The 18,076-nt window shown below is 44.6% G+C and overlaps 1 pseudogene; it reads right to left on the bottom strand.

The window, feature by feature from the left end:
• Nucleotides 1-205: 205 nt before the first annotated feature.
• LOC140899362 (olfactory receptor 52R1-like) lies at nt 206-1,195 on the bottom strand (annotated as a pseudogene).
• Nucleotides 1,196-18,076: the final 16,881 nt, after the last annotated feature.

Here is an 18,076-nt window from a genome sequence, read left to right as displayed (position 1 = left end):
AAAGGTGACAACTCCATGAGTTGTACATAGACAGATTCCCCAGTTTGTCATGCTGAAACAGCACAGTAAGGTCAGGGAAAGGTTTAATGTCTCTTTGACTGGCCAGTCAGTGATTCAGGGAAGAGGCCCGAGCACCGTGTCAGCAGCCAGCTCTGCATAGAGTGCGGTCTGAGAACCAGAGCACCAGGAGAAAATGTTAGGTCCCTTAATGAGTAAAGAGCTGGAGCAGCCTATCCCGGATGTCCTGGGTCTTCGCCCCATAGATGATGGGGTTTAGCATGGGGGGCACCAGCAGGTACATGTTGGCCATGAGAACACGCAAATGCAGGGCCACATTGTGCCCAAACCGTTGCGTGAGGGCGGCAAAGAGATGTGGGATGTAAAAGGCTAAGATGACACAGAGGTGGGAGCCTCAGGTCCCAAAAGTCTTGAGGCGGGTGTCCTTTGTTGGGAGGCTGAAGATGGCCCTGAGGATCTAGGTGTAGGATATGGCAATAAAAAACACATGCATACCAATCACCAAGAATGCCACAGAGAGGCTGTAGTAACTACTGACGCTGATGTCGGTGCAGGCCAGCTTCACCACAGCTATGTGCTCACAGTAGGTATTTGGAATGATGTTAGTTCTACAATATGGCCACCTCCTCGCCAGGAAGGGATGGGGCAGTATGAGCATGATGCCGCGCAGCACCACGGCCAGGCCAATTTTGGCCACCACAGGGTTTGTCAGGGTGGTTGAATGTCTCAGGGGATAGCAGATGGCCACATAGAGATCAAAAGCCATGGCCACGAGGATTCCAGACCCTATCAAAAAGAAGCTGAGAATGAAGTACATCTGAGTGAGGCAGGCACTGAAATTGATCTCCCTGGAATTGAACCAGAAGATGCTCAACATTTTGGGCCGAATGGATGTAGACAGGACCAGGTCGGTGAAAGCGAGCATGCAGAGGAAATAGTACATGGGCCCATGGAGTCTCAGCTCCATCTTTATGATGAACAGGATGGTGAAGTTCCCCAAGATGGCTATGGCGTACATGGTGCAGAAGGGAATGGAGATCCAGACATGGGCTTCTTCCAGGCCAGGAATGCCCAGCAGGCTGAAGGTGGAGGGGTTTGTGAAGTCAGTTGAGTTGGAATCTGACATGGAGTAGGAGAGAAGATGTCCAATGCTGAGGCACAACGGTGTCTCCTGCATGTACCAACGTTCCCCTGACTTCCTATATGTGCCCAGGGTGTAGGGTGATGGTCGCAGGACAAATACCTGGATTTAGAGACAGTGTTAATGTGAGACACTTCATGCACTACTGGAGGCTGTTCTCATGGATGAAACAGCTTGGTCGCTTTTCACAGACTGAAATACTGCATTTTCTTTATTCAGATTAATGAATTATGAACAACTGACCCTACTAATGTTAATTCCATATTGTATGGTGCTCCTTTCATCAATAATTCCTACACATCGTGGTGTGGGAAACCTTAATAGGCACCAGCAGGAAACACGAGTGGATACTGGTTATCCCTTATTGTTCCCTAGGCCTTCTCTAGTCTGCCACATTTTTTTGCCAAAAGGCAGCATTTGGTGAAGAAATAGTGGATGTTTAAATACTGCAAACCCAGTTTCGATGGCAGAACTCCTCAGTTTGAGTGATGTAATAAAGTTGCAAGACTTGCAAGGTTTTTACACAACATTTTTGTCGCCAAAGTGCCAGTGTAGACACCGTACTTGATTTTATCACTTTAATTAGCCCATTGTTTTTCTCTCATGCCCAACATCCCCCACCCCTGGGAACACTCACCATGCTTTTAGTGTTCGTCAGCATGTGTGCTTGTCAAGGGTCAGCGGGAAAGGGATAGGTGTGTTACCAGCACTGTATTTTAATGTAGCATTTGAATGCTTTACATATAGTTAACAATAATGCTTTTGTTTATTGTTACTTGTGCTTCATCAGATATGTCCTTGAAAGGAGGCACCCCCTCCACTCCAGCTGAGTGTCTCTGCCAGATAAGAAAGCACCCAAGACAGAGCAAGGCGCTTTGTTCTGGGCGGTGCTGCAGAACTCTGATTCAGACAGGACGGAATTCAGGCAGTGGAGGGAAAGCGAGAAGCAGGAAAGAAAAGAAAATGAGGCATACATTAGGGATGCAATGGAGAGGCTGATAAAAGTTTTGGAGTGGGAAACCACCATGCTGCAGTCCCTTCTGATGCTCCAGACTGAGCAGATGGGTGCCCGCCCTCCCCTTCAGCAAATTCAGAACTCTTTCCCATGTCCTCCCCAGGCTCCACCCACACATTCCTTTCCAATTTCTGGGACGTCTCACTTTACAGTTCACTCCACCTCCACAGAAGCTTTTTCAAATGATAGCTGGACTTACACCCAGCTGTGTGTGTGTGCATAGTATTGTGGGGTTTTTGGCAATAAAAGCAAAGTTATTTGAATAAGAACCACTCTTTATTTGTTTCCACTGATGTTATGATAGCAGATGGCATTAGCACACAAGCAAGCAGTTTTATCATTTCCTTACATTGAACCCTGGGCCTGAACAATCACAACTGCTTCCTACACTACCAAAACTGGTCTTCATTATGCATTACAATCCCAAGCATAGCAATAACCATTACTCATTCTCATTTTCAAAGTGTTGCCGCAAAACCTTCCTGATTCAAATTTCCCCCATTCTGTCCTCTAATAGCCTTGGTATCTGGCTGCTCAAAATCAGCAGTCACGTGTTCTGTCTCAGCAGTGCATCCCTGAGCAAACTTTTTGCCCTTACCTTCACAAATATTATACAAGGTGAAACACATGGCTACAACCATGAGAATATTTTCCTCACTGAGGTCTAACCTGTTAAAAAGGCATCACCAGTGCACTTTTAATCGCCAAACGCACATTCCACGGCCATCCTGCTCCTACTCAGCCTATTGTTGAAATGCTCCTTACTGCTATCCAGGTTTCCCATGTACAACTTGATGAGTCCTGGCATTGGGGGGTACACCATGTCTCCCACGATCACTATGGGCATTTCAACATCTCCTGTGGGGATCTTCTGGTCTGGAAAGGAAGTTCCCACTTTCAGCTTTTTGTAAAGGCCGATGTTCCTAAAGATTCATGTGTCATGCACTTTTCTGGACCACTCTGCACTAATGTCAATGAAACGCCCACAGTGATCCTCGAGTGCCTGCAATACCGTGAAGAAGTACTCCTGCCGATTGATGTATTCCATTGTAAGGCATCCAGTGCCAAAATTGGAATATGCGTGCCATCTATTTCCCCTCCGCAGTTGGGGAAACCCATTCTTCAAAGCAGTGGCCAGTACGTCCCTCGACCCACACAGCTTTCAGCAGCTCCCATTGGCCTGGAGCAGCGAACTGCAGCCACTGGCAGTTGCGATCAGCCAAACCTGGAGACACGGCAGGTAAACAAACTGGCCCGGCCCGGCAGGGGCTTTCCCTGCACAAGCAGCAGATCAAGTTTGGGAACCACTGCTGCAAAGCCATCAACAATGTCACGCACATTGCCAAGAGTTACAGTCTTGCACAGCAGTATGGGATTAATGGCACTCTACAGAGTCATGCTGTAGGGAGTTTCCCATTCACCTAGCTACTGAAAATCTGAGAGGGGGAAAAAAGCACCTTTGCCAAGACATGTGCCAGGGGAAACATCCCAACTAGAACACACCTCAGGGAAAAGACTTGGGCATCATTGATAGCAGCTCCACAGAAACACCTGCTCATTTGCAGTAGTGGCCATGACAAAGACAATGTTTAGATGCCTAAGGAATCTGAGGAAGAATATCCTGCTCTGGAGATGCACTCAGTTTTGGTCACCCAGTCTCTATAAAGGATCTAGCAGATAGGAAGGGGATTTCCCAGGCAGGCTGTGAGAATGGGGGAGGCTGGTGTATGGGGACAGACTGAAAAGTCTGGGACTCGTTAGTTTAGAGAAGAGACAATTAAGGGGGCATATGATAGAGGAGAACAAAATAAAGAATGGAACTGATTTCATTGAAATGGACAAACAGAGAACAGCTCCCAGCCAGTAATAGCTATCTACAGACACCCTTCAAAAGGGCTAATTCCCCAAGGATGATGCAAATTATCAGCAAAACTGATTGGGAGGAAAAATTTAGACAGAAAAATAGGAATGAAAAATGGAACTTCTTTAAGAAGAGTTTATGAGAGAGCCAAAAAGCCATGATTCCACAATCAAGAAAGTGGAGAATTTTGGTTAAAAACCCAGTTCAGTAGCAAAGTGAAGGCAGCAATTGAGGCGGGGAAGCAATATATAACAAATGGGGAAAAGGGAAAATAGATAGCAAGCAATACAAATTGGAAGTTATGAAAATTGATACATGATATTACAGACATCAGGTGGAATTCTATGCTTTGCAGGGCTAAGGATAACAAAAAGGAGGTTATTAATTATCTTAAGAAGAAAAGAAACCCTCGAAAATGTATAGGCCAATTCCGAGAGGGAGAAAGGAAACTTGTTAATGTTGGAAAAAAGGGAGACGTGTTCAAGAAATAGTTTTGTTCTGCATTTGGAAAGGAGCAATATCAGGTACTCAGATCACATACGGTCATGAAAAACTTTCCAGTCCATTAGCAGTCAAGGAGGATGTTAAACAGCATCTACAGTAGAACCTCAGAGTTACAAAAACCAGAGTTATGAACTGACAGATCACCAAACATCTGATTCTGAATCAGAAGTAGGCAGTCGGGCAGCAACAGACCCGCCCCCATCCCCTGCCCAAAGGAAATAGAGGACAGTTCTTCATTAAACCTAAACTATTAAAAAAATAAAGTTTTAAGAAAAAGATTTGACAAGATTAAGAAACAATGGAAAAGCTGATATGGGATAAATTAAAAAAAAAATCTAGGAGTATAATTTATGCCAATCAACAATATGGTTTTATGGAAACAGGTCTTGTCAAATAAATCCAATTTCATCCCTTAATGAGAGTACACATTTGGTTGGTCAAGGGAACCAAACAGGTGCAACAGACTTCAATTTCTCTGAGGCATTTGATTTAGTCGGGGAAAACATTTAGTTAGAAAAATGAACTCTATACAATGTCAGTAGAGCACATGTTAAATGGACTAAAAACTGGCTAACCTACATATCTCAGAAAGCAGTTGTGAATGGGCCATTGTCAGGGAATGGGGGTGTTTCTAGTGGGGTTCTGCAGGAATCAGGTCTAGGCCAGTTGCTATTCAGTATTTTCATCAATGATCTGGAAGCAAATAGAAAATCATTGCAGGTAAAATCTATGGACGACCCAAAGATTGGCAGAGTGGTTACAATGAGGCAGCCAGGGCAGGCATACCGATTGATCTGGAGTATTTGTTGAGTTGGGCCCATGCAAACAAAATGTATTAGTACAGTCAAATGCAAAGTGATACTCTCGGAATAAGGAATGCAAGCCCCACCCACAGTCTAGGGTACCATATTATAGAACACAGGGACCCTGAAAAGGATTTAGGGGTCATTGTGGACAACAAAATCATCATAAGCTCCTAGTGCAGTTGTGATAAATATAAAGGGAAGGGTAACCACCTTTCTGTATACAGTGCTATAAAATCCCTCCTGTCCAGAGGCAAAATCCTTTCACCGGTAAAGGGTTAAGAAGCTAAGGTAACCTCTCTGGCACCTGACCCAAAATGACCAGTGAAGGGACAAGAGACTTTCAAATCTGGAGGGGCGGGGGAAAGGCTTTTGTCTGTCTGTGTGATACCTTTGCTGGGAACAGATCAAGGATGCAAGCCTCCAACTCCTGTAAAGTTAGTAAGTAATCTAGCTAGAAAATGCATTAGGTTTTCTTTGTTTTGACTTGTAAATTTGCTGTGCTGGAGGGAATGTGTACTCCTGTTTTTTTGTCTTTTTGTAACTTAAGGTTTTGCCAAGAGCAATTCTCTTTGTTTGGAATCTGACTGCCTGTGAAATTATCTTCCATTCTAATTTTACAGTGTTTCTTTTATCTTTGTTTTGTTCTACTAAAAAGTCTGTTTTTTAAGAATCTGATTGGGTTTCTGGGGTTATAAGAAACCCAAGCTGGTCTGGGCTCAACTTGTTTATTCTCAAGCCTCCCCAGGAAAGGGGGTGTAAGGGCTTGGGGGGATTTCTGGGGGCAGAGGAACTCCAAGTGGTCCTTTTCCCTAGTTCTTTGTTAAAGCGCTTGGTGGTGGCAGCATACTGTTCAAGAACAAGGCAAAGTTTTTGCCTTGGGAAAGTTTTTAACTTAAGCTGGTAAAAATAAACTTAGGGGGTCTTCCATGCGGGTCCCCACATCTGTACTCTAGCAATGCTGTGGCCAAAAGGGCTCATGTGATCCTTGGATGCATAAACGGGGGAGTGGTGAGTTGGAGCAGGGGAAGGATTTTATCTCTGCATATGGCATTGATGAAACCGACCGTGTCTAGTTCTTCGGTCCACATTTCAAAAAGGATGTTGAAAAACTGGAAAGGGTGCAGAAAAAAACCACAGAAATGTTTGGAGACTGGAGAAAATGCCTGACAGAGAGAGAGATTTAAAGACTTCATCTATTTATCTAATCTAAAAAGACAATCAGGCAGAGACTTCAATGGGGAGAAAACCATGGGTACTAATGGGCTCTGTAATCTAGTTTAGAAAGGCAGAGGAAGACCCAATGGCTGGAAGCTGAAGCCAGACAAATTCCAATCAGAAATATCGGCCAAATAATTAGCACTCAGGGTGATTAATTGTTGGGACAAACTGCAAAGGGAAGTGGTGGATTCTCTTACTTTCCATGTCTGCAGATCCAGACTGGATACTTTTCTGGAAGATCTGCTTGAAGGTTTGTCTACACTTAAAACACTACAGAGGCACTGCAAAGTGCTTCAGTGTAGACACGACTTACAGGGTTGGCTGGTGTACTCCCATCAGCGTGGGTAGAAGAAATGGTTGTAGGAGGACAACCTTGGTTCAAGTGATCATGACCTAATTCAGTTCAAACTGAATGGAAGGATAAACAAAAATAAATCTGCGACTAGGGTTTTTGATTTAAAAAGTGCTGACTTTCAAAAATTAAGGAAATCAGTTAGGGAAGTGGATTGGACTGAAGAATTTATGGATGTAAAGGTGGAGGAGGCCTGGGATTACTTCAAGTCGAAGTTGCAGAAGCTGTCAGAAGCCTGCATCCCAAGAAAGGGGAAAAAATTCATAGGCAGGAGTTGTAGACCAAGCTGGATGAGCAAGCATCTCAGAGAGGTGATTAAGAAAAAGCAGAAAGCATACAGGGAGTGGAAGATGGGGGCGGGGGGGAATCAGCAAGGAAAGCTACCTTATTGAGGTCAGAACATGTAGGGATAAAGTGAGACAGGCTAAAAGTCTAGTAGAGTTGGACCTTGCAAAGTGAATTAAAACCGATAGTAAAAGGTTCTATAGCCATATAAATAATAAGAAAACAAAGAAAGAAGAAGTGGGACCGCTAAACACCGAGGATGGAGTGGAGGTTAAGGATAATCTAGGCATGGCCCAATATCTAAACAAATACTTTGCCTCAGTCTTTAATGAGGCTAATGAGGATCTTAGGGATAATGGTAGCATGACAAATGGGAATGAGGATATGGAGGTAGATATTACCATATCTGAGGTAGAAGCGAAACTCTAACAGTTTAATGGGACTAAATCGGGGGGCCCAGATAATCTTCATCCAAGACTATTAAAGGAATTGGCACATGAAATTAGCAAGAATTTTTAATGAATCTGTAAACTCAGGGGTTGTACCATATGACTGGAGAATTGCTAACATATTTCCTATTTTTAAGAAAGGGAAAAAACGTGATCCGGGTAACTACTGGCCTGTTAGTTTCACTTATGTAGTATGCAAGGTCTTGGAAAAAATTTTGAAGGAGAAAGTAGTTAAGGACATTGACGTCAATGGTAAATGGGACAAAATACAACATAGTTTTACAAAAGGTAGATCGTGCCAAACCAACCTGATCTCCTTCTTTGAGAAAGTAACAGATTTTTTAGACAAAGGAAATGCAGTGGATCTAATTTACCTAGATTTCAGTAAGGCATTTGGTACTGTGCCACATGGGGAATTATTAGTTAAACTGGAAAAGATGGGGATCAATATGAAAATTGAAAGGTGGATAAGGAATTGATTAAAGGGGAGACTACAGTGGATCCTACTGAAAGGTGAACTGTCAGGCTGGAGGGAGGTTACCAGTGGAGTTCCTCAGGGATCGGTTTTGGGACCAATCTTATTTAATCTTTTTATTACTGACCTCGCCACAAAAAGTGGGAGTGTGCTAATAAAGTTTGCGGATGATACAAAGCTGGGAGGTATTGCCAATTTAGAGAAGGACATCATACAGGAGGATCTGGATGACTTTGTAAACTGGAGTAATAGTAATAGGATGAAATTTAAGAGTGAGAAGTGTAAGGTCATGCACTTAGGGATTAATAGCAAGAATTTTAGTTATAAGCTGGGGACGCATCAATTAGAAGTAACGGAGGAGGAGAAGGACCTTGGAGTATTGGTTGATCACAGGATAACTATGAGCCGCCAATGTGATGTGGCCGTGAAAAAAGCTAATGCGGTCTTGGGATGCATCAGGTGAGGTATTTCCAGTAGAGATAAGGAGGTGTTAGTACTGTTATACAAGGCACTGGTGAGACCTCACCTGGAATACTGTGTGCAGTTCTGGTCTCCCATGTTTAAGAAGGATAAATTCAAACTGGAACAGGAACAGAGAAGGGCTATTAGGATGATCCGAGGAATGTAAAACCTGTCCTATGACAGGAGACTCAAGGAGCTTGGCTTGTTTAGCCTAACCAAAAGAAGGCTGAGGGGAGATATGATTGCTCTCTATAAATATATCAGAGGGATAAATACCAGGGAGGGAGAGGAATTATTTAAGCTCAGTACCAATGTGGACACAAGAACAAATGGATATAAACTGGCCATCAGGAAGTTTAGACTTGAAATTAGATGAAGGTTTCTAACCATCAGAGGAGTGAAGTTCTGGAACAGCCTTCCAAGGGAAGCAGTGGGGGCAAAAGACCTATCTGGCTTCAAGATTAAACTCAATAAGTTTATGGAGGAGAAGGTATGATGGGATAACATGATTTTGGCAATTACTTGATCTTTAACTATTCATGGTAAATAGGCCCAATGGGCTGTGATGGGATGTTAGATGGGGTGGGATCTGAGTTACTACAGAGAATTCTTTCATGGGTATCCGGCTGGTGAATCTTGCCCATATGCTCAGGGTTCAGCTGATCGCCATATTTGGGGTCGGGAAAGAATTTTCCTCCAGGGAAGATTGGAAGGGGCCCTAGGGGTTTTTCACCTTCCTCTGTAGCATGGGGCACGGGTCACTTGCTGGAGGATTCTCTGCACCTTGAAGTCTTTAAACCATGATTTGAGGACTTCAATAGCTCAGACATAGGTGAGAGGTTTATTGCATGAGTGGGTGGGTGAGATTCTGTGGCCTGAATTGGGCAGGAGGTCAGACTAGATGATCATAATGGTCCCTTCTGACCTTAATATCTATGAATCTATGACATGATAATTGTCTTCAAGTATTTGAAAGGCTGCCATAAAAAAGATGGAGAAAAATTATTCTTTTGAGACAAAGGGCAGGACAAAAGGCAATTGCTTCAAAGCAGAGCAGATTTAGATTCAATCTCAGGAAAAACTCCCTAACTATAAAAACAGAAGGAAAATGGAACAGTCGCTTAGGCAGGTTGTGGAAGCTTCTTCGCTGGAGGTTTTCCAAAGGAGGATGGAGTCATCTGTTTAGGATGGTTCAGACACAACAAATCCTACATTTTGGCAGGGGGTTAGAATAACTGACCCTTGAAGGTCCCTTCTCACCCTGTGGCTCCATGATTCTACAATGTAAAATCCTAATGTAGACCAGGTCTTAGTCAAACACAAGTTTTGGAACACAAGTTTTGGAGCTCAATACAGGGGCAACTGGGTTAAATTTAGTGGCTTTTGTTATACTGGAGTTCAGACAGGATGATCTAATTGTCTCTTCTGATTTTAAACCCTATGAATCTATCGATAAAGAAAGTAGATCAAGCATTTATATTTACTCCGTCTCATAACACAGGAACAAGGGAACATTCAATTACATTGAAAGTCTGAATATATAACATTGAGAAAGGAAAATTGTTTACCTAATCTATATTTGGCCAGTGGAACTCCTTGCCACAGACATTATTGGAGCAAAGAGCATAGCTGAATGGGATTCACAAATGGATTGGGCATTGTAGGTGGTGCTGGTGACACCATGGTTAGTTAACACTGTCTGACACATTCAATTAGGAGACCTCATTTTCAGTTGGTTATAAGTTTGCCAAACTTTAATCGTTGGACTGAAATTTCCCACACTGGGTTTCTCCTTCTAGCTGAATTGTTTCTGAAAGTTTCAGGCCTAACAGTTCAGCCAACTTCTCAAATGAAGCCAGGAGAAAAGCGGTCTTGCCCATGTTAAAAATTCATATAATTATTCCAGTGAGGAGCCCTACCCCCTCCATGCTTTCCATCACAAAGTCAGGTGAGAGCCATCCCCGTTAACAACCAGAGCCCTGAAATGCAAGAGGAGGAGGGAGAGTCCCTGTGCATTAGCTCACACACAGCTGGCTCCTGAGGTCTTTACTCAATTCTTACTCCAAGGGGAGTTTTGCTTCTGTGGGGCCTGAGAACATATGGGCCACAGCCTCAGAATTTGGCCTTGTATTCTACATCTACTAAAACCTTTTATTCTGAAGCATCCTCTGTGCCACTGAAATGCAGCCACCTTGGGACTGGAGCCCATCAGCCAGGGGCAGAGCAAAGGGGACATTTTGGCCAGTGATATTGGAGCAAACTCATCCCCTGTGGCAAGGGCCCCAGCATGTTTAATGGCTGCGCAGTGCGGAAAGGACCACAGACCTATTCTCTATCCCATCACGCCCACGTTGCACTGGGTTTGTCGAGCAGGTGAGCTCCTCAGCAAGAGATGGGTACCTGTGAATTCTGAGCCAGACGTGTCTTCCCTGGGAATCCTCTGCAGACAGCCGTGTTCCACACCTCTCTCACCCCAGCATCTGCAGCAGCATCCCACGCCGAGAGCTGACTCAGGGGTGTGCACCATTTATGATATAGATGTGCATAATCACATGGTGGTTCACTCAGCCTCTAGGGGAGAAGTGGCATCTGGATGCAAATAGGCTGGAAACCGTAGACACTCTAGCCAATGTCTCTCTTTCAATGTCTGCGCTTCTGAGTTCTTTATCCAGGTTTAGAAGTAAACAGTCATTAAGGAATGTTCCCAAAGGGAGATGAGAACTCTTGGGCTCTCCACTGAGTCAGAGAGGAATTGGCTGCTCTGTGTATTTGTGTATATTTAAAAAGTAGAGTTGATTTGGAAGACAACTAGGGGTAATGGTCAGCTCTCCATAGAGTCTGATACCCTGTAAATGCCCAGTATTAATGGGTAGATAGTAGACAGAGAAATCTGGAGAAAGGTGACTATATGACTCTAACAGGGTTTAAAAGAGACCTGGATAAATTCATGGAGGTTAAGTCCATTAATGGCTATTAGCCAGGATGGGGAAGGAATGGTGTCCTTAGCCTCTATTTGTCAGAGGGGGGTGATGGATGGCAGGAGAGAAATCACTTGATCATTACCTGTTAGGTTCACTCACTCCAGGGCATCTGGCATTGCCACTGTCAGTAGACAGGATACTGGGCTGGATGGACCTTTGGTCTGACCAAGTATGGCCATTCTTATGTTCTTATGTTCTTAAGGGAACTGAGGAGAGATACGAACACTTTCTGCAGGCACACGGGGCGATCGCGAATGGATCAGAGATCAGTAATTCTCATCAGTAACTATCATCATACTGTGTAACACCTTTCATTGAAGGATCTTCAAAACACCTAGTAAAAGAAAGTCACTGTGAACATATCCTCATTATACTGATAGGTAAACTGAGGCAAAGGGAGATGTAACTTGGTGAAGGTCACACAGAGAATGACAGAGAGAACCCAGGAGTCGTGATTTCCCTGCTGGAACTATCATCTCTCCATTACTAACTGAGCACATGTCAAGAAGGAAATGGACTCACGGTCCAGCAGGGCTTGTTCGTTGGGTGTGCGTTCGTTGGGTGCAACCTGGAAAGGGGGTACCACTGAGCCCTCTGGCATACCAACCTGGGTTTGCGTTTCAAACAACACACTGTATTAGGTAAAAAAAGAAATATAAAACCGAGTTATTAACTACAGAAGGATAGATTTTAAATGATTATAAGTAATAAGTGTACAGATCAAAGGAGATGACCTAAGAAATAAAGCAAAATGACAATCTGAGTTCAAAAACTTGACAGGATTTGAATCATGCAGTGTGTCACCCTGATGGTACACACAGTCCGCCTGTCCTCCATGCACAGGCTAGAAATGCCTTCAGCCTAGGACCAAATCCCCAGTTCAGTCCTTGTTCCTAAGGTTTTTCCAGGTGTTGAGTTATGAAGGGGAGTGAGGCTAAGCGATTTTGTTACTTCCACCTTTTATGGCTTCTGTCATTCGGAGGGACCTTCATTTTTCCAAGCAGAAGCCCCCAGCACAGTTAGCAGAAAAGTACAGGCACAAATGGAGTCCAGTGTCACATGAGCTGCTCATATGCCCTCACATGCTTTCAGAATTTTTGGCACAAAAATGAGACATGCATACAAATAGGGTAATCATATTCAGCAAATCATAACTTTTTCACCGATACCATTGATACCTGTTGCTTTGGGGGCACAGAATGTCACACCTCCCCCCTTAGTTTACTGCAGAAGTGTTTGTCACTGACTAGGTTGGAGGGAGTGTGCCCAAGGCCTTCTTAAGGTTTGGAACATACAATGCCCAAGTGTTGCAAACCTTGGAGTGTGATCCACATGTGATTTTACAAAGTTCTGTGTGCCTTCTATTTGTCACTCGAAAGCCTGTCTTTGTATATGTGCAGGATTGTCAACCATTGTGTTTTTCCAGCTGGTGATAACTCAATACAGATAGTCACAAAGCCATGGAGTGGTTTGCCTCAGTTTCCACTTCCTCACAGCAGACCAGGTTTATTTATGCTTTCCCTGCCATAACAAGCTTTGAGCCTGTTTAGAGGTGTTAGCTGAGAAGCAGTATTCCCATAGAGCTTCTTGTTTACTATTTGTAGCATGTCCAAAAGTTTTTCCCAAAAATCATGCATATTACACCTTTTCGTAGGATTTACCATCAGTACCAAATTCTTTGTTATAAGATTTACCATTAGCAACAAACACTGATGTAACAATAACTCTGGATTTGGGTACCCTCCCTCCCCTTCTCTCTATCTGCGAGAGGTCAGTTGTGTGACTGCTCCCCTCTGGCAGGTCAGTTACACAGTTCCCTCTCAAAGCCGGAGCCACAGGTTGGGTGCCTGGGAGCACAGACGCTGAATCAGCCATTCTGTCCTCGGCATCGTCCCGTATGTGATCAGTGAGGAGACATTCCTGTACTCCCACTATTCTTCCCCCATGTTCCTCCTCTGGCCCCCCACTCTAGGACACATACCCCTGTGCTCTCTAGAGTGGGAGCTATCCCCTGTTCATGCGTGAAGGACTCACAGCTAACAGCCTGGACAGATGTCTCAGTGGCAGGCTCCAAACCCCTCTCCCTTTCTCAGGTGGGTACTGCTGGGGGAAGCACCTTGATGTTATAGGGCACCGGGGTCCAGGAGGTACATGGAGCCTGAGGCAGGTGTGACACTGACCAGAAGGAGGTGAGCTGCAAAGAGCTAATTCCCAGGATGACCAGCACGAGGTGCCGCACCAGTGAATCTTTGCTTCACTACAGCTCCCCTCTGGAACACATCTCCCTGTGCTCCCTAGCATTGGGTTTGCCCCTTGTTTAGCTTCAACATTGACATATTTTCCCTAAGGCAACGCTGTCTTCAGCTACCGGCCTGGAGCTGGTCTCAACCACCCCCACCCCTGGAAACATGCAGCTTCCCTCTCTTGTAGAGGAATCAAGGAGACCTCTCATTCTTTGAGCAGTTCGTGGGACTTTCCCCTTTCCCTCTGAAGTCCCAGCAGAAAGCACCTTCTTGCCTGAGCAACATGGAAGAAATCATTGCAAATTAGCATATCAACAGGATTATCGTCTACTACCCCCACTGATAATACAGCTTCCAAACCTTTGGTTTCTATGCGCACTTTAACCAAAGGCAAAAGGATTTTGTAACCACAGAATAATAAAATAAAATTTCTGCCATCTGGCCGGTCAGTATGTCTCCTTGTTGAAGTATACCTCTCCTAACCACTGACATTTCTGCCCCTGTATCTTCCCACCCAAGTTGTTCCCTGCCATTAATGCTGACAGCCTATAAGTGCTTCATGCCTAGTTGTCCTTTCATAATGTGCTGGCTCGACTAGATGTGAACGACCATGTGGGAGTTACCAGAGGAACAGACACATTTGAAATACAGGTACAGAGTAAATATTCATGTCTTCAGATACAAAAATGAGACATGCACACAAATGGGATAATCATATTCAGCAAACCATAGCTTTTGCACTGACACCTCACATGACATAGTTTGTACAAGATTTGGGGCAACTATATAACAGTGGTGAATATGGGGGTTCCAGGGTGTTGCTTTGGGGTACAGCGTGTCACAGCAATATATCTATCAAACTAGAGCTCTCAGACATCTACTTTTATGTTTCAATATAAGCCATACATCCATGTCCTGAAAAAGACAACATTCTGTTCTGTACTACAGGAGAAAAGCAAGCCATGGTTCAGAGCAAAGGAAACGGAAAGAGTGTTTTCCCAGCTACCCATCACATGTGCAATATGTGACCCCCTGAAAGTGTCCACCTCACTTTCATTGTTCAGCGAGTGTCTCCTGCACTTTCTGTTTGTCAGACCTCAGCCTCACACACATTACTGGAGACACAGACCTTTTGCCACAGTATCTGGGGAGCCGTTCGTCCCACCAGGCATCATCATTATCTTCATGGCAAATCCCAAAGGAACGTAGCCTCCTTGCAAACCGAGTGCTGCCCCGATTAATCTCTGGGAAGGTGTTTAAGGGGAGCAGGTTGTATATTCACGCAGTGGCAGGTCTGTTGTGCCACCTAAACTTTTGGCACCCAGGTGATCACTGGCCATATCATGATATTCCTTGGTATGCCCACTTCAGAATATGCTGGTCTTTCACTCTAGCTATGTGTCCCCAGCAAGAAAGCTGCCAAGACTGGCACAACGCTGATGGGAGCGGTTGTGGGTTCAAGAATTCCTCATGCCTGTTCTTGTGCTGCTGATCTTGATACAGAGCAGCAGCTGGAGACTGTGAGCACTGAAAACATCAGCCTGGAGTTCCTCAGCCCCCCACATTTTGCTTCCATCCACTGGAGCTGGGGTACCCATTGTTCTATAGATCTCTAGCTTTGTAGCAAGCCTGCGGCCATGACATCCCCACAAATGCTGCACTGTAAGAGCGCAGCCCCCACATCTTTCTAGCAGCATCCAGCCCTATCTAAGAAGCCGCCTTCTGCCCAACAGTGCCTCTAGACAGGTTAATACTGAGCTGGTTGCAGTTGCGGGCTGCTTGATGGTAATGATGAGGGACTTACTGTTACGTGGATTAATAACCAGACTAATGCGCACTGCTTCATGCCCAGCCAGATCAGTGCTCAGCCGCAGCAGTTCACAGTGCTACACCTGCTATTTCCACTGAAGTGGATGGACTTACAGAGCCTTGAGTGTTTGTAACTGGCACCTAGGGTGGGATGTGCATTAGAGAGAGTGAGATGGGACGAAATCCATGAGAACAGGGTCTCCCTGCCTCTTCCATTCTGCGGAGCACTTTCCAAGGGAGAGACTGTCAGGGTTCCCCCCCACACACTCGGAACTCTGGGGAACAGATGTGGGGACCCACATGAAAGACCTGCTAAGCTTATATTCTACCAGCTTAGGTTAAAACTTCCCAAAGGCACAAATTCCTTTCCTTGTCCTTGGATGGTATTGCTGCCACCACCGAGTGATTTAATCAAAAACTCAGGGAAGGATCATTTGGAATCCCTATTCCCCCAAAATATCCCCCCAAGCCCCTTCACCCCCTTTCCTGGGGAGGCTTGAGAATAATAGACCAACTAATTGCCTTAGTAATGTGTGCACAGACTAGACCCTTTGTCTTCAGGACACTGAAATTTATCAGGTTTTTAAAAGAAGAACTTTATTATAAAGAAAAAAGTAAAAAAATTACACCTGCAAAATCCAGATGGAAAGTAACTTTACAGGGTAATAAAAAGATTTCAAAGAAAGAGGATTCCTCTCCAGCTTCATCTTCACAGTTACAAAAACAGGAATCAAACCTCCTCGGTAGCATAAAAGATTTCTCAGTTGAAATCCCGGACGATTCACCACTTGTAACACCAACAGACGCTGGTCGTCAGTGGGCGGGATCGAACCTTGGACCTTTGGAGCTTAGTACATGAGCCTCTACCACATGAGCTAAAAGCCAACTGCCTATTAGTTAAGGCTGTCAAGCAGACTCATTTTATCTCTCTCTTTAAGTGGTCTTGGTGCCACTAGATGGGACAGAACACCACACCCAGGAGGCGTGTGGGTTATTCAGAGAGCTGCATGCCAAGCACCAGGGCCCAGAGATGAGATTTGGCTTCGCTCCCCCAGACTCTCCAATTCCTTCAACACACCTTCCCAGAGCCCCCCCACCGCCTTGGGCAAACTCTGTTTTCAGTTTCCTTCTTTCAGGGCACAGGATCGTTAAAGCAAACAGATCCAGGCTTTCCAAAAGGGGTTGCTAAACCAATTCCTCTACTTTACACAGCACAAGAGATACCCGGATCCAGTTAAACACAGTACCACACTTGTACACTATTCCCACCTCAGTGTCCTCACTGCCCTGGAGCATTCTTTGGGATTTCGTCAGAGACCTCTAAGGTGTCCAGAGGCCACCTCCTGGCTTCTCCTCCATCTGGAGTCTGTCTCTCTGCTGCAGCCATAGCTCTGAAACCAAAGAGTCCCCTCTGCCTCCATTGTGCCTCTCTCCTGCCCCAGCTTCTTCTGACTCATCCAGTCTCTATGTTTGTAAAGGGCTGGACCAAGACTGCCTCTCTCTGGTCCCTCTTCTGGGGAGGTTCCATTCCTTCCAAGCCCACCCCTCAGCAGAGAAGCTGGAGAAAACGGATTTTATCTAAAATGCAGTTACTCCTTTCTTCCGTCCACCCAAGCCTCCTGCCTCTGAGCACAAGGAGCATGAGTGAAGAGTACAGTAAAAGCCCCAAGACATAAGGATAGAGATGGTTCCTACAATCAAATGTGAGTAAATAGGTGTGACATGGTCAGAAAGGGTTATGCAACTAGCATGCTAATTGACCAAAATTCAACCTTTAAAGACATATTAGAGAAGTATATAAATTGTCATTACGGCCAATTCTCATAAATAGCAACATAGCCATGCGAAATAGACTTGAGCTTTGAAATGCAAACCTGTACTGTTAGAGAATTAGAGGTGTCAGGGTTCCCTCCCCTCTCTGAATTCTGGGGTACAGATACGGGGATCTGCATGAAAGACCCCCCTAAGCTTATTTCTACCAGCTTATTTTAAAAACTTCCCCAAGGCATGATTTCTTCCTTGCCCTTGGTATCACTGCCACCACCAAGTGATTTAAACAAACGTTCAGGGAGGGCCACTTAGAGCCCCAAAATATCCCCCCAAACTCCTACACCCCCTTTTCTGGGGAGGCTTGAGAATAATATCCTAACCAATTGGTTACAAAGTGAGCCCAGCCCTAAACCCCTGGGTCTTTAGGACACTGAAAATCAATCAGGTTCTTAAAAGAAGAATTTTATTTTTAAAAAAAGGTAAAAGAATCACCTTGGTAAAATCAGGATGGAAGGTAACTTTACAGGGTAACAAAAGATTTAAAACACAGAGGAATTCCCTCTAGGCAACTTTAAAGTTACAAAAACAGGAATAAACCTCCCTCTAGCACAGGGAAAAGTCACAAGCTCAAACAAATGATAACCTAATGCACCTCACCTTGCTTACTTACACTTTTTGTAGTATGAG

This window comes from Lepidochelys kempii, chromosome 1, assembly GCF_965140265.1.
Source record: "Lepidochelys kempii isolate rLepKem1 chromosome 1, rLepKem1.hap2, whole genome shotgun sequence".
Classification (NCBI taxonomy): domain Eukaryota; kingdom Metazoa; phylum Chordata; order Testudines; family Cheloniidae; genus Lepidochelys; species Lepidochelys kempii.
The sequence above is the reverse complement of the archived record's forward strand: the minus strand, read 5'-3'. Positions and strand labels throughout refer to the sequence as shown.